Source organism: Amblyomma maculatum, chromosome 2, assembly GCF_055883805.1.
Source record: "Amblyomma maculatum isolate TAMU_Amacu chromosome 2, ASM5588380v1, whole genome shotgun sequence".
Lineage (NCBI taxonomy): Eukaryota > Metazoa > Arthropoda > Arachnida > Ixodida > Ixodidae > Amblyomma > Amblyomma maculatum.
The window spans coordinates 73,214-94,248 of record NC_139345.1 but is presented as its reverse complement, the minus strand read 5'-3'; the positions used below and the strand labels follow the sequence as shown (position 1 = coordinate 94,248).

At 47.4% G+C, this 21,035-nt stretch overlaps 1 long non-coding RNA gene across 1 annotated transcript in view; it reads left to right on the top strand.

Moving 5' to 3' along the window:
• LOC146197784 (uncharacterized) overlaps positions 1-20,592 on the top strand; it is a 36,977-nt gene extending 16,385 nt beyond the window's left edge. The window contains exon 3 of the long non-coding RNA XR_014704701.1: positions 20,076-20,592. This is a non-coding gene — a long non-coding RNA (uncharacterized LOC146197784). The remainder of the gene's footprint in view (positions 1-20,075) is intronic.
• The last annotated feature ends 443 nt before the right edge of the window (positions 20,593-21,035 follow it).

The window sequence follows — 21,035 nt, the reverse complement described above, 5'->3', positions numbered from 1 at the left end:
GAGGTGCGGGAGGCAAAGAAATTTGAATGCAGGCAATGCGTCTGTATCAACCTGTTGCAGGGAGAGGTGACCCAAGCCATCTGCGACTGTAAGGAAAGCTTTTCTCTACAGATACAGGACTGGAAAGCGACACCTGAGGCTAAGGAAATGGAGATAAAGAAGTTACAGGTGGAACTGCAAGAGGAAATCTCCATCCGCAAGGCACTCGAGTCCCTAGTGAGTAAGCTCCAGCTGGGGGTCTGTGGGCCAGATACAGGCAACTGACCAGCAGGAGGAGAAGCTTGGTTATGACAAAGCAGCCATGAGCCAGGAAGAAGGCGCTAACAAGTTTGCACAAGGTGACCATCAGCAGAAGTCTGAATATCTCGATGCGAGGTCCCAGAATGGGTTGCTGGTGGGGGCTAAGTCTTACTGCGAAGCTGCCGTGCACGGATACCAGGACCGGGTAGAAGACAACATAGCCGATCCCAAGTCTCCTTATGAGCAGCCAAGCGACAGCAGCAGAGCGTCGGAGACTAGCCAGGACTTAGTGGACCTAACAGAGACTTTGACTCAAGAAAGTGGAGCAGCACTCAGGCAAGGTGGCCCAGCTGGGACTTTGTCATTGGATGAGTCTTTACCTGCCATTAATAGTGCCGCAGATGAGAAACCTAAACTTCTCATTGTTTCAAGTGTCTGACCTCGAGGCCCTCGAAAACTGAAATTTGAAACCGAAACTCAAAGGGCGTCTGCTACATGCTGTCTGCTATGGTTTCCAATTGTTCTAGATCATTCCTTTACGACCAAGAAGGTTCCTGAAAGATGATATAATGTGCTTGAAACTTGAAAACAATGTATAGAAATTTCCTACAGTTGATTTATCTGCAGCGGTTTTTAAAACTTTTGTTCGAACCTTTATTCATTTTTGACGCAGTGAGCAGAAACTGTGCTGGCCACAATAACGAATTTGATGATGGCGACGAACCAGTGGGAAGCTCGTTTCCCTGCCCAGCTTTCCCTCTAGAGTCTTTGTATTAACTCTATGCGAAAAGAGACCAGAGCTTTTGGTAGTATTGAAAAGCTCTGGCATAAACAACGTGAGTGGCGCGAGCGGCACAAACAGTAAACTCGCTTCGGACAGCTTGGTGGAGTGGTTTATAGAAGCGAGCAGCTGACTTGTAGTAACACAGAAATTTGAGCTAGTTAATTCATCTTCGATATTTTACCGGCACTGCGACAGGGGACGAGGAACAAGAAGAGACGACAAGACAAGTGCTCGGGCTAAAAACTGAAGGTTTAATGAAACATACAAGGAAATATATTCTCACATGACAACCAGAAGTGCATGCACTATCCCTTTCCACCAAAAAAACAGAACATACAGCTATGGATCCAAATATGACAGTTCACAATCATTGATGATTACTGATGGTGTGCTAACGTGCGTGTCACTATTTTTATGGATGTGATAAGCATCACTGAGTTCCCTGGTCAATTTGTTTTGATTCCTGAAAATCTTAGCTTTATCAAGGACCGGTGTGCATGCTTTTTTCGACACCGACGAATCGGGATCATTAAGATTACAATCTCTGTAATGTAGTGCTAAGTTGGATGAGGGAACTCCTTTTAAAGACGTTTTATGCTGGCGCAGCCGCATGTTGATGCATTTCCCCGCTTGCCCTATATACCTCTTCCCGCATGTAAAGGGAGTATCATAGACTACTCCTTTTGCGCGTGGCACAAAACTCAGCTCATGCTTTACTTGACATCCTTTGCTAGTTTTTTTGTTTTCGTTCTTTGCGTCTCCTATCTACCATAGCACAAATTTTTCCCAGCCTATTGGGAGCCAAAAACAACACTTTAACCCCATATCTATTGCCAACTTGTTTGAGCCTGTGGGATAGCTTGTGAATGTATGATATTACCGCATAATTCTTTTCATTTTTACTTGTTGTGCCCGATAGATCCCGCTTACCATAGCCTTTTCAGGATTTTATTGCAGGCCAGTATTATCACTTCCTTCAGGAAGCCTGCTAACCTTAATCTCCGAACCTGCTGATTGAAGCTGCTGTCGATAGTCTGGACACAGGATTTTGTGATTGCCGAACCCAAACACGACACAGCTATGCCGCACTTGACTATCTTCGAATGCGCTAATTTGTAATTTAATAAGGGCTTTTCACACCTCTGTTGAAATGACCAGCACACATGGTCCCCTTTTCCTTCTAGTCTCATATCCAAGAACTGCAGCTGATTTCTTTCCGGTGTTTCATAGGTAAATTCAAGGCCGAATCCATTACAGGTAAAGGTATTTAAAACATCTTCCACCCTCATCTTTAGATCACAGCCTCCAACAAAAACCAGATAATCGTCCACATATCTGAAGACGTATTTTACATCTTTGCCTAAACAGTTTTCGATAGCTTTGTCCACTTAAGAAAGAAATATATTACTTAGTACAGGTGCTACTTTTGATCCAATGCACCCCCCCCCCCCCCCCCCCCGTTTTTTGAATATACAAACTGCCATCCCATTCAACAAAAGTGGATTTTAGATAAAAAGACACAAGCTCCATCATTGTCTTCTTCTATACACTTCCTAACAAACTGGAGGAGCCTATCATGGGGTAATGGATAGTATAAATCCTGTACATCTATACTAAACATCCCACACACACCTGGGCTACACAGTTTTAAATATTCTACCACTGCCACTGAATTTTGCTCAAGAAACTGATCTACAGTAAGTTAACATAAACAGCTTTGTAAAAACTGAAACAACATGTTGCCATGTGCCCCGTTCGGTAACAATGCAACGGGAAGGTATACCAGTTTTATGTGTTTTTGTTGAAAAAATATATCTAGAACATTTCTTTCTGCTTTCATGATCAATGATCGTAGGCCTTCCAAATTCATATCTTCCGCCATCTTTGACGCTTCGCGCTTCTGCTTTAGTGCATTAACGTCTGTACATATAACAAATAAAGTGTTAGGTTGGAAACAATAAACTGAAAAATGTTGATACCTTCAAATATTTAGGAGTCACAATTACACATAACCTTCAGTGGCATAGACGCATTAAAGTTTTTGTGAAGCTGTTGAGCACACATTATTACTTTTTGAGAAAGAAATTAGAATGTGCAACAAAAGATGTCAAATTAACAGCCTACAATATGTTCATACGCCCATCCTTGGAGTACGCCTGTGATGTCTGGAGCCCCCACCAAAAAGTTTTAAAAGATAAACTGGAACATATTCAAAGAATGGCCGCTCGTTTTATTTTGTCAAGGTACAGAATAACGGACTCAGTGACTGAAATATTAAACACATGTGAACTCGAGTTACTTGAAAATCAAAGGCAAAAATCCAGGTTAAAGCTTTTATTTCAGATACTCCAAGGATATTTAAAGATAAGCAACGATAGGTATATTCACTCCACGGGAAAATGGAGCGCCAGAACAAACCACACGAGAGCAATCAAGCCTTATGTCACACGTGTTGATGTTTTCGGCAACTCCTTTTTTCCTGATGTGATTGAATCTTGGAATGCTTTGCCAGTTGAGGTTGTTGAGCAGACGGATGTGCACAAATTCGAACGATCCATTGATGTTTTGTATAGAGAGCGTACAACTTGACGTCATTATAATATGTTATGAATTGTATTTTATTTTATGCCCTCCATGTATCGACCCTCAAGTGAGCGTTAACAGTATCAATGAAAAAAAAATCGCATCTAGGGAAGCAATATGGCTATTTCCTAATTCCCAAAAGCCAGTTGACAGTTGTAACGAAATTACAATTTATGCGCTTTCAGGATTTCTTTCACTTCTTAAATAGTTATTTTGTTCAAAACTTCATGCTGCTATTAGACTAAAAGCAAGAATTTGGAAATGGCATTAAGATGTTTGATAGAGATTAAAAAAAATTGAATTCTTTATTCTTCAAAGAATATTTCTCGCTTTTTTGAAGCATTTGAATTTTGCTCAACTCACAAAAACATTTTGGAGCCATTTTAGGCTTTCAAACGTCTTTGGATGAGTCATCGGGAATTTGTTTGGACAAATCAGGTGGTTGAGTGCAACTTCCGGGATGTTTGGGGCAGAACGACCCTTATTAGTTTATATATCGGAAGAGCTCTGGTCAACCTGCCTGTACTCAAACAAGAGGACCTTTCAAGAAGGAAGTTTTAACTCATTTTTGCCTGTATGCTTATTGACAATCATATGTGGAAGGGAAACAGTTTCAAGACAAGACACGAGCTAATATCATGTAGTTGCACATATTTATCCCTTACCGCTTATAGTTTTTGTGATTGCACATTTGACCTAATATGACAGAGCCTGAATTCATAACTTTGCCAATACGAACAGCTCAACAAACTTGGGCAATGTGTTTTTTATTTTTTATTGTTTTTGTTTTTTATTTTTTAAATTTTTAAGGCATCAATAAATGAAGATTGGCATGAGAGGGCGGCGACTTGGGGAAGGCATTCCAGTCCACAATTGCTCGGGGAAAAAAAGATCCTGAAAAAGTTTTGGCGCGAGCAACAGGCCGAGTTATCTGAAATGGATGCGAAGCGCAATGAGATATGTGGGTGCGATGCACAATGTAAGGTGCCTGATTTAGTGAGCTGTTTAGAATTTTGTGCAGTAAACAAAGACTGGCAATGCGGCGACGAAGTAAAAGGTTATCAAGACTGGAATTTTCCTTTAGAGAAACGCTGATGGAATACGAGTATGCGTGATGCACGAAACGGATGGCGCGGTTTTGAACTGATTCGATCGCATTTGTTAAGTATATCTGAGATGGATTCCATATTGGACTGGCGTACTCAAGCTTTGATCTGATCAGTGTTTTATATGCCAAAAGTTTTACTTGTTGGGGCGCATGACGTAGGTGACGTTTTATGAAGCCTAAAGATCTGTTTGCAGATGATATGATGTTAGTTATGTGTGTACACCAAGAGAGGTCGCTGCAAAGTGTGATTCCAAGGTACTTATATGATTCCACGCGTTCTATGGAAGAGTTAGCAACCTCATATGAGAAAATAACGGGGTTATGCTGACGAGTAAAAGAGATGAGTTTGCACTTCTTGGCCTTCTTGCACTTCTTGGAGTTTGCACCCCCCAACTCGCGACCCCCTTTGGGCAAAAAAAAGTTCTACTCCGAATTTAGGTCGATGCTGCCGCACCCTACGGTCCTAGCTCACCCAAGAAGTATTTCAGAAGGCTGAGTCATAAAGAAACATTTATTCATTCACGAGGCATCTGTCGTCTCTTGTGAGGACACAGTCGCAATCATAATTTTATGAGCCACTGCTGCTGCTGGTCGTCGGAAGCGTTGCCGAGATGCCGCACGTGGAGAACGCCGCGGAGACCATGTCTGTTGGTAGCCATACCAGGCATCGTTGACCCATTGAGCCACTTCCCCTAAAGAAGCTTTTTTCAGCAGCCCTGTTGGTGTCTGGGTTTTCTTGCTGGAGCCACTCGTCGTAGAATCTACCAATGCGGTCTTTGAATGGCTTGTTCAGCACCACATCCAGTGGCTGAAGAATAGGTATCAATCCGCCCGGAATGATGACCAGGTCGCATCCCGCGTCCGCTACCGCTTTAAGGGGGGACACGGTTCTTTGAGACGAAAAAAATCGATTTTTTGAAACTGACATTTTCAGAATCTGTAGCTATTATTCCTTTAATTCGCCAGGTTTTATATCTCGCGGTGCAGTATTTGGGGCCACAGAATCAGTTTATAGCATCACTGTCAGCTGAAATCCGCAAAAAAAGTTTTTTTCCGAGGCGCGTAGGTCGTTTTCTACACGCGCGATCGCAGCCATCTTGGTCTCATTGGAAAGAGCGGCTTTTCTTTTCCCATTTCCCGCCACAAGTGCTTCCGCCGGCTTACTGGTGACGTTGAAATCCGAGCATAAAAAAAGTTCAAACGCGCGGTTCTATTCGTCGAGCTCTAGCACACACGATTGAAAAGCACGCTGTGACTGGCCGCGCAAAGTTCCCGTCGTCTGCTCCTCCGCAGGCGACACGTCTCTCCTTGTTCAGTCGTAGGGTTGTGACAAGTGCGGCACGATGTCGGAAGCAACGCCGAAATTTGCCACGAGTCACAAGTTTGGCAAAAAGAAGAAACGATCGGCCTACATTTTCAAGACGCTCAGTTCCTTTGGCCGGCGTCGAGAATAGTCCGCCGCCAACAGCAAGTGATGCCGAAGCCGCGGACAGTACCTAAGTGGACTTAGGCCTAACCGGATCGCCGACGAGTGAATGCATTCCTGACAGCAGCCGCATTCGGCGCGACACCGAAATATTGCAGCGTACGGAGTTAGTTGCAGAGAGAAATGGAAGCCCAAGAAAAGCACAAGTTCTTTCTTCAACACCGGCCACCAAGCGAAAGATGGATTTTTTCACTCGCACTGACGATGTTGCGGCCGTGCCATTGGACATCGAGACGGGCTTCGTTGTCGTCAGTTTGGACTCAATGAATGCGTTGGTGTCGTTTTTGAAGTGCAAGGTGTGTGGCGGTAGCGTCACGGTAGGGAAAGGTGAACGTGAATATGGCCTCGCCATAAAGATTATTATCGAGTATGCGTGCTGCGGTGATGTTGCGTCGGCGTGGAGCTCGCCCCGTGTGAACGGAAAAGAGAAGTGCAACCCGTTCGTTGTGAACGTCCTTGCTGCACGTGTGATGCAAGCCACCGGGAATCGACAAACGGCACTCAGTGACGTTTTTGCGACCATGGACATTTCGCACCGTGGCCTCCACTACAAAACTTGGCAAAGGCATGTGAAGAAGCTGGCGCCCGCGGCAGCACTTGCTGCCGAGAAGCAAACGTCTCTGCACGCAATCGGTCCGGGATCTATATGATAAATTGCAGGTTGCAAATCCCGGAAACATCGCTGTGTCATACGACGGTTCCTGGATGACGCGCGGCCACTCTTCCCATATCGGCGTCGGCACGGTCATCGAGCTGTTTACAGGAATGGTTCTCGATTACGTGGTTCTGAGTAATTTTTGCGTTAGTTGCGAGCTTGCCCCAAGCGAAGATGACCCGGCATACAAGGCTTGGAAGGAGACCCATGCATGCCAGAAAAACACCACCACGAAGGCTGGTGAAATGGAAGTTGAGGCTGCTCTCACCCTCTTCCAAAGATCACTGCAACTGCACAACCTGAGATACACCACCCTACTCTCAGATGGTGACAGACCACCGCCGAGCAGTGGCATCTGCAAACAAGTGCAGACCACTGCGGACATGCAGCAAGCTTTCAAAAAACGCCATTTGGGTGGCCATAGCCAGTCTGACTACATCCCTGGTGCCTTCTAGTCACTTACATTCCAAAATATTTCAATATTTTCTCTACATTTTTGATTAAAAGAGAGCCAATCTCTTTTTTCTCGTTTTCTCAAAACACCAATTCTTGACTTCTTGCTTATTTGCAGAAGCAATATCTCTGCCTTCAATGGAGGTAGAACCATAATTTTTGTTGTGGCATGTAGCTTAAAAATTTTTAAATTTTGCTCTAGGCCAGACAGTAGGGCACCCACATTGAATGGTGGACTTTGAAATGATATAACATCGCTAATATTAGTTTTATCAAAAAAGTTCTAACATTGTATGCATTATGCTTTCTAGTACCTAGCAAAGTGTCAATATGAAATTTTTTTAGTGTGGTTACTTTTTCATTGTTTCGGCAAATTGTGAACAATTAATTTCATCTATCTTTTGAACTAATTGGCCAATTGGAAAAATAGTTACATATTTGAAATGAGCGCAAGAAACTGAATCAGACTGCCTAGTTTTGTCAAGTTTGGTCGGAAATTAAGAAAAATAGCTTTAAGAGCAATGTCCCCCCTTAAGTAAATGGCGGTAACTTGTGCCCATCATGGCGGTAACAGCATAACATGACCGTGAAGCGGTTGTGCGTGTTGCTCGTTGTCAGCAGGCAGACCTGGCGCTCCCCTTTTGCGGACACGGCCCTATTGCTAGGCATACAAACCAGACTGGAGTCTGGTCACCGTTGCCAATTGACCAAGCAGAAATGAATGTGCTGCCCGCAGGTCACTCGCGTACCGCAAAAAGGCGCTCAGTTTTTCTTCGTAGGCTTCGGGCAACCGTTGGCATACGGTCGTTCATCGCCTTAGGCTTAGGCCGTTCCTCTTCATTAAATTCTTCACCCATTTTTTACACTCTTTAAACTCGGTATGCAGGATGCACATCTCCGCGACAGCGCGTGCCTTTCTTTCAATGCCATTGTAGCAAACACTCAGGCTCTTGCTTCTCTGGTTGTGAACCCAATCTTGACCGCCTCCTCAACGGCAGGGTATTGTCCGGACTTCGGCCTGTGAAAGGAACGGTGTGTAGCAGCACACGCAAAAAGCTTACTTCTTTGTTTTCTCCAGCCTCTCACGCACTTTTCTGAGACTTGGACTTCCGCTCTGCTTCGACGTTGTTTTCAGACTCGGCGTAGAGGATGACTTGCCGCTTGAAAGCAGCGCTGTACTTTTGCCGAGGTTGTGGCGGCATCTTGCAAGGCGTCCGTCGAGTGACACAAACCACATACATCGCTGTTAGCTGTCACGTCGGCTAGTGTTCAGGTGGTGCGACGAGAAGAAATGGCGAAATGCACACAACGTTGCACAACACGCGGGAATGCTTCTCGGCTCATGTGACTGGTCGCGTGTGGTCGTTTTGGATTGGATTTGCAGCTGTCCCATTTGTATCAAACATTGCCAGCCCGCCCGGCTGTGGCCGTTTTTCTGTGGAACGCCCACGGTTTGGTGCAAATCTCGATTAAAATTAGTTTTTTTAAAGCAGATCCACTTTCGCATTGTGTCTGACAACTTTTATGGAATTACGAGTGCACGGGGCGTGATATTATCCGCGACTCGGTTGTAATTACTTTTGACCCTGCATATAAGCAGACTTTAAGATTCCGCATATACGTCGACCGCTCAACTTTTGGAAGGACATTTAAAAAAAAAAAAAGAAAGGTAGACTTATATGCGGTGTAGTGTGGTAATCTTCATCGATATAACCACTGACATGCGTCGCGTGCTGCCGCTCTCAAGGACGAAGAAGTTGTTCGCTGCTTTGCTCTTTCGCCACGCCTGACGCTTCGCTGCGAGTCTCCCCTGAGCGGCTGGAATCATCTGGGTTCACCGAATAAACACACCCCCTACAATTGGTGGAGGTCCGGGGTACGTTCCCGTCCACCCTGGAACTAAGAAGCCGCACGTTACCCTCTGCTTCCTCGCACATCGCTGACGTCCTTCCGCCCAGCTCCATGCTCCCGCCCAGCCCTGTGCTGCCGCCCAGCCCCGTGCCGGCGCAAGTAACGGCACCACTGACTTACGCCCAAGTTGCGGCCAGGCCGCTCATGCCATCAGCATCTCTTTCCTACCAGGCCGCTCCTTCCAACCTTCCTTCACCTTTGCCTGGGTCTGCATTCCATGTCCCTATTCCAAGGGTACGCCAACGCCCTACGAACCCTTGGCGTACCGCGGACAACCGGCCAATCTGCTACTCTTGCGGGCTGCCGGGCCACGTCGCACGCCTTTGCCGTCAACGCCTTCCACCTTCTCGACCTGAACTATGGAACTACTCCTACAATACAGACCAGCCCTCGCCGAGAAATCCGCCCAGTTCCGAATTTGTACCTCGTGACAATCAAACGTACACAACTCGCCGATCACCTTCCCCTCGTCGCCGTTCCCCGTCCCCACTCCGACGTTCTACCGGCACCGTTGAGGGAAACTAACAGTCGCAGTTCCCGGGGCAAGAACTGCGCTTGGTTCGAACTCTTCAAGTCCTCGGTGTTCTCCCACTAACGTAATTCAAGTGTTTGTCGACGGCGTCGCAGTACTCGCTCTAGTCGACACGGGCGCTGCCGTATCAGTCATCAGTGAAGCTCTTTGCCGTCGTCTTCGTAAGGTGACCACCGCACTTTCCGACTTTTCGCTTCGCACCGCCTCATCACAGCGCATTCATCCCTCAGCGGCGTGCACGGCCCGTGTTCTCATCGAAGACGTCTTATACACCATTGAGTTTATTGTACTGTCTCGCTGCTCACACGACATCATCCTGGGCTACGATTTCCTTTCCACTCATCATGCCGTTATTGACTGCGCCCGCGCGGAAGTTTCCTTTTTACCTCTTTGTGATACCGTCTTGTGTGACGTCCCTACCCGGCCTGCAAAACTCCTCGTCGCCAGTGACACAGACGTTCCTCCATTTTCTGCTGCCCTCGTTCCACTCTCCTGTGAAAGCGTTATTAGTTCGACTGTCTTCTTCACACCTTCCGACGCCGCTTCACGCCATCCCTGCCTCCTGCTTCCATTTGCTGTCCTCAAGTTCGAAGATGGCCTTAGTGCAATGTACGTCTCAAATCCATTTTCGTGCCCGTCCGTCCTCGAGTGTCTCGGTCGTATTGAAGAACTTGATCTCGCGCTTGTAAATACTCTTCCTGCAACGCCTACTTCATTAGACGTTAATGTGCTCAGCTCTTGCGATACAGCGACCGCTTCGACACCACCCGATGTTCTTCAACAAGCTATTGACGCAGATCTCCCACCCGCACAACGCGATCAACTCGCTGCTCTTCTACAGAACTTCACTTCTGCCTTCGACCTTCCTCACACTGCTCTGGGTCGCACGTCTGTCGTTACGCACGCAATCGACACTGGTACAAACGCACCTTTACGACAGCGTCCTTATCGCGTGTCGGCCTCTGAGCGCCAAGTCATTGCTGACAACGTGGACGACATGCTTCGCCGGGGCGTCATACAGCCATCTAACAGTCCATGGGCTTCTCCGGTTGTTTTGGTCACCAAGAAAGATGGTTCCATCTGGTTTTGCGTCGATTACCGTAGGCTTAACAAAATCACGCGCAAAGATGTCTATCCTTTGCCGCGAATCGACGACGCCTTGGACTGTTTACAGGGAGCCGAGTATTTCTCCTCTTTGGATTTGCGCTCCGGCTACTGGCAGGTACCGATGGCTGATAATGACCGCTCGAAAACTGCCTTTATAACACCGGATGGATTATACGAGTTCAACGTTATGCCCTTTGGCCTCTGCAATGCCCCGGCTACTTTCGAGCGCCTGATGGACACTGTTCTTCGTGGACTCAAGTGGCAGACCTGTCTTTGTTATCTGGACGACATCGTAGTTTTTTCTGCCGACTTTTCTTCTCACCTTCTCCGCCTAAAGGATGTCCTCACGTGTCTCGCCGGCGCTGGGCTTCAGCTGAATTTGAAGAAGTGCTACTTTGCCGCTCGAAAACTCACAATTTTAGGCCACATAGTTTCTAAGGACGGCATTCTTCCCGACCCCACCAAACTTCGCGCAGTTGCAGAGTTCCCGAAGCCAACCTCCCTGAAGCAGCTTCGGAGCTTTATCGGCCTCTGCTCCTACTTTCGACGTTTCATCTTGAACTTCGCCTCTATCATCGCTCCCCTGACCCAGCTCCTTGCCGGCAGCTCCGACCTTTCCGCCTGGACTCCAGCCTGCGATAAAGCCTTCGACACTTTACGCCGCCTTTTGGTTTCGCCGCCCATTCTACGCCACTTTGATCCGGCTGCGCCTACGGAGATCCACACTGATGCCAGCGGTATTGGGCTTGGTGCCGTCCTTACCCAACGTAAGCCTGGTTACAGCGAGTATGTTGTGGCATACGCCAGCCGAACATTGACAAAGGCAGAATCTAATTATTCAGTCACAGAAAGGGAATGTTTGGCCATTATTTGGGCTATCGGAAAATTTCGTCCTTACGTGTATGGTCGACCGTTTTACGTTGTGACCGATCACCACGCTTTGTGCTGGCTTGCCTCTCTGAAAGACCCGTCCGGTCGCCTTGCTCGCTGGGCTCTTCGTCTCCAGGAGTTTGACATTCATGTAATTTATCGATCAGGCCTGAAGCATACGGACGCGGATGCTCTTTCCCGCTCGCCATTGCCTAGAGATAATTCGTCTGACCACGTCTGTGCCTACGATTTGTCGACTCTTACAAGTATCGACATGGCTACCGAGCAGCGGAATGACCCCTGGATCAATGCACTTTTGGATTTTCTCTCAAGTCCTACTCCCGGTCATTCATCCAAATCGCTCGTCCGCCAAGCCCACCACTTCTCCATTCGTGACGGTCTTCTCTATCGCCGCAATTATTTGCTTGATGGACGGAAGTGGCTTCTAGTCATCCCGCGTCATCTCCGTGCCGACATTTGTGCTGCGTACCATGGTGACCCACAATGTGCTCACGGTGGCGTATTGAAAACCTACACGCGCCTACGTCTGCGATTTTACTGGCGTGGAATGTACCGCTTCGTAAGACATTTCGTGCGCGCTTGCGAATCTTGTCAACGCCGAAAAACTCCTCAGAAGTCCTCTGTTTCGTTGCAGCCGTTACCCTGCCCTGCTCGTCCGTTTGACCGCGTTGGCATAGATCTCTACGGCCCTCTTCCGACTACTCCTGCTGGAAACCGGTGGATTATTGTGGCAGTAGACCATCTGACTCGCTACACTGAAACATCACCGTTACCCTCTGCCTCTGCAAGAGACGTTGCTTTGTTCATTCTCAACAACTTGATTCTTCGCCACGGGACTCCGAAGGAACTGCTCAGTGACCGCGGACGCGTTTTCTTGTGCGACGCTCTCGAGGCCCTACTGAAAGAATGTCGCATCATTCATCGCACCGCTACTTCTTACCACCCTCAGACGAATGGCCTGACAGAACGCTTCAACCGTACTCTCAGTGACATGCTGGCCATGTACGTCAACGACGCTCATTCCAACTGGGACCACGTTCTTCCCTTCGTAACCTACGCGTACAACACTGCAATACAGACCACCACTGGATTCTCTCCCTTTTTTCTTCTTTACGGGCGCGAGCCAACCTGCACAATGGACGCGCTTTTTCCCTACCGCCCTGATGTTTCTGAATCGACGCCACTCTCGGACGCCGCCCAGTACGCAGAAGAATGCCGTCAGCTCGCTCGTTCGCTTACAAAGGAAAATCAGTGGCAACAAAAACACCATCGTGACACTGGTGAGGCGCCTTCATATGCGCCCAACTCCCTGGTGTGGCTCTGGGTTCCTGCCACAACCGCCGGCCTGTCAAAGAAGCTTCTTGCTCGGTATCACGGTCCATACCGAGTCCTTCAAAAAACATCTCCTGTGAACTACGTAGTTGAGCCCGTTACGCCATCTGCGGACTTGCGTCGTCGTGGACGCGAAATAGTTCATGTGGACCGAATCAAGCCCTACTACGATCCGTCTGTCCTTTCGGCACCATGAGTCGCCAGGATGGCTCCTTCTCTGCCCGGGGGGGAAACTGTAGTGTGGTAATCTTCATCGATATAACCACTGACATGCGTCGCGTGCTGCCGCTCTCAAGGACGAAGAAGTTGTTCGCTGCTTTGCTCTTTCGCCACGCCTGACGCTTCGCTGCGAGTCTCCCCTGAGCGGCTGGAATCATCTGGGTTCACCGAATAAACACACCCCCTACAGCGGCAATATATGGTCATGAAATTGTGTTGTGTCTCGGGCAGATGCTAACAGCAAAAAGCTATTACGCTCAACCGTTTTGCATGCAGACTTCTCTCTGTAATTAGGAAATATAAAACTTGTTTTGCTTATACTCTGCAGACAATGCAAAAAAAAAAAAAGATGACTTATGTACGAGTCTTTTTTTTTTTTTTTGCATTGTCTGTACTCGTGGAATACCAACTCGCCCATGCATCTGTTATAGTCGGACTTACACTCCTGTAAGGGGATATGCGGGTCGAAAAACTAGTTTTTTTTCGAAAATGAGTGCTTTTTTGTTTTTACCTGTTTTGTCAAGTTTAGTGTCCTTACTTTCATGAAAATAAAAATCAAAGATGAATTTAACTGGGAAATGGGCTGAAATTGTGTTTAAGGGGAGATGCGCGTCGAAAAAGCGAGTTTTCCGAGTAATTTTTCAGTTTTGAGTTTTTGCCTGTAAAATTATCTTTGAACATTTAGCTACAACTTTCTAAAAGATCAAGGCAAAATTCAATCGTGAAGTTAGTAAAAAGTCCATTTTATTCAACCACGGTGGCTCGAGAAAGTGCTATTTTTCGCGCAAATCGTCAATTTTCGTGCGCCTATACATCGAGTACTCCGCGTCGCCCGCCATTGCCGTTTGCTGCGAGAGGTTGAGTAAGCCTTTCTCTTGTAGATAGCATCTCTCGCAGTTTCGTATCTCGGCTGCAAATAATAAAAAAAACGTTTTCCGCGCACGCTTCGAGCGTCCCTACTGGACCTTTTAAATCACGTGGTGCTCTAGAGAGGCCGCCATTGGCCTGGACTGATACGACGCTGTGGCGAAGCCTACCTCCTGCTTTCGTTTTGTGCAGCGTCTGGATCGCGCTACATCGTGCTCTGCTAGTTCTTTTTAGCGGCCTTTTAGCATTTGTTGAGTTCGCGATGAACGACATGCAGAAGCGCAACTTCCGAGCTTGAAAGTCTCGGTCGAAGAACCCGTACCGAGGACGCCGTCGCGAACCTCACCGGAAAACTGCAGCGGGAGACGCAAGCTAGTCCTAACCAGGCCAACGTGCACTCGGACGAGATCGATGCCGCGGTGAACTTTGTGAGCGCCTCGGAGGTGAAGATTGGACTCTTCAAGGAAGATAGGGCAGCATGCGGTCATCGATATTCTACGAGTGCTGCGATATGCGAGATTAGCATGCTTACGGTGCTGGTAAGCGGTGCTGCTTGCCCTACGTGCCGCACCTGTACCCTTGCGGTACGCGAACCGGTGGAAAAGCGAAAGGGGCTTTCGGCTTTTTTTGAGCTGCACTGTGAAAGTAGTGAGTGCCCAGCATCAGTGCTTTCTGCTGTGCACACCTCGAGCCGTGTTGTGCCCGGTGGACTTGCCAGTGGAAATCGGGACTATCGGAGTGGAAGCTCTCACGACAGCTTCGCCGTCAACGTGAAGGTGGTGGTGGCTGCGCGCGCGATTGGCATCGGACACGAACAGCTGTCGCGATTTTGTGCAATTCTTGACCTGCCGAACCCATTACACCACAAGAACTTTGCTGCGATCAGCAAGAAAGTTCATGGTGCGGCCATGAAAGCAGTGGCAAGAAGTTTCAAATGCTTTTGTTGTGTTTATGAAAAAATGCAGATGTTTGAAACTTTCAAATGCAATTTTCTCCATTCGTAGTTTTCACCATTTTTTAAGTTTTGTGCAACAAGTTTTGAGTACTTTCAGTAGTCAGATTTGGATGAAATTTTGCACACAGCCTCTTCAAAGTGTGTAGAATGTTGTTATCTACCTGGTTATAAAAAATCTCTTCAACTTTTTTTGAAAAAAATTCAGAATGTTGACACATGGTGCCCAAAATATACACATTGGTGTTCCTGAATTTTTTTTACAATTATAGGATAAAATGAACAAATTTGAAGTAGCTTTTGACATACTATATTACCAAAGCAACAGAATGAGCTATTGCAAGCTGGTCTAAACATGCATTTCATTATCAAAAAAGTGTGCACAAAAGGCCCTATATTGTGCTTTTGCAGACACTTCTACACAAAAACTAATAAAGATATGTAGAAAGTAAAAACATATCTGGAATCAGCATTAAAACTCTATAAATGGCCAATGTTTCATAACCTTAGGTTCAATATTAAAGAAAAAGTGTTTTCGAGGAGCATCTCCCCTTAAAGAGCGCACGGTGGCAGTTGAATCACCATCATCATCATCAGCCTGACTATACCCACTGCAGGGCGAAGACCTCTCCCATATTTCTCCACCTAACCCGGTTCTGTGCTAGCTGCATCCACTTGACCCCTGCGAACTTCTTAACCTCATCCGGCCACCTAACTTTCTGCCGCCCCCTGCTCCGCTTTCCTCCCCTTGGAATCCAGTTTGTTACCCTAAGCGACCATCGGTTATCCTCTCCGCTATAGTGTTCTAGAATTGAGAAGTGTGCTGTCTGCCGCAGGCGAGCTGGTCGTTTCAGCGATTATAGGAGAGAGGGCGCTGTGTGCAGGAGGAGCGCAGTGAGTGCGGAGCAGACAGCTGGGTGAACCGCCTTCGTCACCGCTAGTTCAATCGGACTCCGAAGGCGCCTAGCAATAAATTGTGTCGCTTTAGCTCCCACACGCTTGTCTAAATGTATTAAAACTGTTATGTTCATGAACAAAACAACTAGTTCCCTATAAAATAAGCGGCCGTCGTCAGGGAACGGCAATACAATTACAGGCAATGTAAGATACAGATTGCCGACGAACTGACAAGCAACGGCAAGATATATTTCCTGAACGTATTGGGTGCTTTATTTCTCGAACACTAGTGGGAGGTTCAATGACGAATGTCTAACGTATTTCTATGATCATGTAAATTTTTATTATTGGATGCACCGGTTTATACAGGCTAGACTGAAGTCTTCCATCGACGCTCGCACGTACTGAAAACGCAGTGAATGGTGTTTAGGCTAGGCTAGCATACTTTTTGCGCCACATGTAAATAGAGGTATGCGAAGATTGCTTTGAAAGGTTATGTATACTTGCGCAAAAAACGGGACACAAAAAGGCACATAAACGACATGTCATTTATGTGCCTTTTTGTGTCTCGTTTTTTGCGCACGTATACATAACCTTTCAAAGATGAACCAACTCGCCCAAACAAGAGCATTACTTGAAGATTGCTTGAAGACAGAAATTATGCCAGCGCTTACTGATGACTTTATTTAAATGTGGGCAAATACATATGAACTGGCAGTCCTACTCAAAACGAAATGGATGAATGAGAGCACATAGCAATGAACGAAACCACATAATGGACGACGTGAAAAAAAAAAATCGCGACTTAGTGCAACAATATGGTACAAACATATAAAACTGTACAGAACTATATGAGAATATTAATGAACTGTACTAGGCCGTGAATAAATTAAGCTGCTAAATTTTGAAAACACACAAGAGAAAGGCAGAATGATTAAAGTCCTCAAACACGATTACTTGCACCTCCTCAGCTTTAGGTGCTTTACCTGCTCTGCTTTAGAGGTCTGCTCTTGGTTAAACGACTTGGCATAAAAACGCAATTGCATGAGGACGTAGAACTTCACTATGTTAAGTGTCATTTCTTTGTCATGAGTAGGGCAACCAAACTTGGAAACCTCTGCGCTTTGCAAAAACAAAGCAAATTCACGCATGCTATTTGCTTTAATCTTTCTTGAACTAAAAAAAGAACTGCGAAAGACTCTTCCAGCGTGTGCACGAGCTTTGCAAGCTCGGAGGGCGGATAAAGAAGACTTCCGTGGTCGAAGTCTGAGATAAATTGATTTTCTTCTTTTTGTGCCGCACACGATTAGCTTGAAATGAGATAAGCAGAGCAAGTACTGCATTTTGACTTCTTCATGAACTTTCTAGCGACATATGCTGCAATATAAGCTATGAGATGGCTAGAACTGTGCCTAGTGACATATCTGTGGTCATCTGAAGGAAGGGAATTCAAAGTAGCTTCGACGTCCTCGAGCCTTCCCTCGTCAACCAAACGGTCAAGCTCATCAGTAGGATTTGAAAGAAGCTGGGTAGGTTTCTCGCTTGTAGGGCTAATTCCAAGTAAGGCATTTACAATTTCCTGTCTTTGGGGGCTTCGCTAAGTTGTGAAATGCCAGGGCATTAACTGTCACTAAAAATTAGCCGGCGTGGGATGATCGTTGCAGCCATTAAATTGCCTCACGATGCCAAAGAGGTTTTCTAGTTTGTCTTGGCTTAGTCTCGATGTGATAATGTATGTAAAACCACATTTTGCAGATAAGTAGTCAACGAGATCGACTGTGGACTGCAGTTACCAGAAGGCCTTCTGCGGTGCTGTTGCTTAGGAAACCATGCCTTGAGTCAACCATGCTTTGAGTGTATTTTGACAAGGGAAGGGTTGAATAGGGAAGGCAGCAGAAAGAGCGCGCAATGAGCAAGAAGAAAGAACGAAAGGAAGGAAAAGAGCATTCAGTAAAAGAAGGGGGGGGGGGGGGGGGGGGTACGAAAGTCATACGAGACGGACGAAGCTGTTACTGTGCTCTCTGCAAACGTGTTTTCCTGCTTGACCAATCATCGCTCTTGCTCAAGAACGCGCCATAGTACAACAGCCAGAGAAGCAACGTGATGCAACAAAATTCATGCAGGAAACGAGCCGCAGAAGCAGACGCCCCAAGCGTTTCCTCTGCGGCGCGTGCGCTTGTGATGCGCTCCTACGGCTGACAGCGCCACCTACACTTTTCATCGCTACGGCGACCACGTCGCTCCCATTGCCACGTGCCAAAGACGGCACACTTCCCAATTCTAGAACACTATATCTCCGCACTGCATGTCCTACCCATGCTATTTCTTCTTAATTTCCACTAGAATGTCGGTAACTTGAGTTATATCTCTGATCCACTCTGCACGCTTCCTATCTCTTAATGTTACCCCTACCATTTTTCGTTCCATAGACCTCTGGGTTGTCCTCAACTTAACTAGAACTCTCTTGGTTACCCTCCAGGTTTCAGCCTCGAGTACAGGTAAGATGCAGCTGTTGTATACTTTACTCTTGAGCAATACCGGTAAGCTGCTAGTCATAATCTGAGAGTACTTGACAAATGCGCTCTATCCCGATCTTATTCTTATTTCCTTTTCATGGTCCGGATCTGCGGTTACTACCTGTCCTAAGTAGACATATTTGCCTACTACTTCCAGTACTTCGCTACCTAATTTAAAACTCCTGTTCCTTCCGAGGCTATTGAACATTACCTTAGTCTTCTGCATATTGATTTTCAAGCCTACCTTTCTACTTTTCCTGTCTAGGTCATCAGTCATTATTTGCAGTTCATCCCCCGAGTTGCTTAGCAAGGCAATGTCATCAGCAAATCGCAGATTACTGAGGTATTCTCTATCTATCCTTATCCCTAACTGCTCCCATTCCAAAGTTGAATGATCGAAACTGCACTATTTTCGAGCGTCCCGCGGCCGGCATGGCGCGGTTCCTCGCCGCTGCGGATCGCGTGAGATCAGCCAAGCCGCAAGGTGCTTGGCTGATCTTGGTTGGATCTTGGATCTTGGAGGCTTGGTTTGTTTGGTCCCTTCGCACAGAGGCGTCGTGAGGAAGCGAACGGCAGATGCACCCTTATCAGCCAGGAACAATAGCGGCACGCTTGTGCGAATAACTTTACGGCCGGCTCACCCAGCGATCTCCCGTGGCACCAAGCATGGGTGCAGAGAGACGCCGTTAATGAAGTCTTTTGCACTGCCACAAGCGCTCACTAAATGTCCTGCAGAAGGCAACAATAGGCGCGACCCTTGGCCCTCCCAAGTAGCGAATCAGCCCAGCTGCCTCCTGCTGTGTTGCCAGACATCGGGTGCGAGCAACGACGACTGTACACTGCTCTGGGACAGTGCCCCCCCCCCCCCCCCCCCCCCCCTTTTCCTCGAATGGGACGGCCGGGTGGCCTAGTCTCCAGATCCCCCGCGGCGTTTCTTTCACAAAGGCGTCAGCTGCAAGGTCGCGTCGCAAACACGCTGGGGAGGGGCGGGAAAGACAGGCGCCGTGTGAGAGGGTTTTGGGACCGGCGAGTGGAGAGAGTGTGTGTTTTCAATGATGTATTTTTATTTGGCGTAATTAAGGACCTGGGTCCAAGATTATTCCCAACCCACTGGGGTTGTGGCATGTTTTTCAATAATTTGATTGGCTGTTTCATTTTCGGGGCGGATCACTTAAGGTGACCGCCCTCGGGTCTTTGTTGATGTCCTCGGACTATGTTCGGCCGTCAAGATTTAGGCTCCGTGCTTAGCACGTATCTACAGGCCCTAGGCCCTTTAACAGAAACGCTCGGTAGGAAAGTAAGGGCTTGTAGAGCGACTTCTGTGTGTGAGAGTCTATTCTCCTTTAAGTTACAGTTGTTTGTGTGACTCTTGTTACTGTAATTTAGTTTGCCAATGTATACTATTTTCCTTCTGTAAATATAATTCTCCTCTTGACCATCATCTGATCATTTATTGCTTCTTCACTGCCGAATGACCACGTTTGGAGAGGCTTCAGCCCCTCCGAAGATTGGCAACGAATGAGCATAAAATTACTGGCGCAGCACGACAGGATTCGGCAACCTACGACACCGAGCGGACATCGCCCTCATCCAGCAGTTTCCAGACATCACGAGACGTCCTGCTGGTAGCAGTTTCGGGAGGCCTGGAGGGAGCCGACCTCAGAGTACCAGCAAGGGAACGACAAACCCTGGCGCCTCGACCCTGAGGCGTCGTCCATCCCGCAGCCCCGGTCAAGGCGACAACGGAGAAGCAACGTCAGCCACTACCGACACCAGCATGGGTGAGCGGGATTCCTTATGTATCATTGAGGTGGTTATGGCTCAAGCGTAGAACGGGTGTATGGTGTTGACAAGAAGAATGATGGCGAGCTCAGCTGGCAGACAGGCAGAGGAGGAGAATATGTTACAGGAGAATGGTTTAGAGGGCAATGGTCAGCCGGCTGGGGCATCACAACAGGATGCGACGGTAGGACCAGCGGAGGAAGCGGCGATAACCGAGCCGGTGGCAGGTGCGCTACGGAAAGTAACGGCACTGACCGAGACCGAGGTTATGGCAATTCGCCACATGGAACTTGATTTTCAATTGGAAAAGCTCAAAATTGAGTTGCGAGAACACCTTGAGTTGAAAAGGTCGGATTGGGTGCGACAGGCAGACCCCCGTGATGTCGGAGTCCGACGAGCAACGGCGATCGGGCTTTGTCCCGGTCTCCCAGTGTGCCAAGGTCCTAAAGGGACTCAAGCTACCGTGTCACGCGGACATACCCTTGTGGTTCGATAAAGTGGAGAGGTTATTCACAACGTACAATGTACCTGAATACAGCCGCATACACTTGATCATACCAGCGCTTACCGAGCGTGTTCAGTACCTGCTTTGCGGTCTTGAGGATGATGAGTGCAGCGCCTACGAGTCAGTGAAAACTGCGGTGTTAAGCGAACTAAAGCTCACCCCGCTCAGTACTTAGACCGGTTCGAACGCGCCATTAAATGCAGGGAGGAAACATG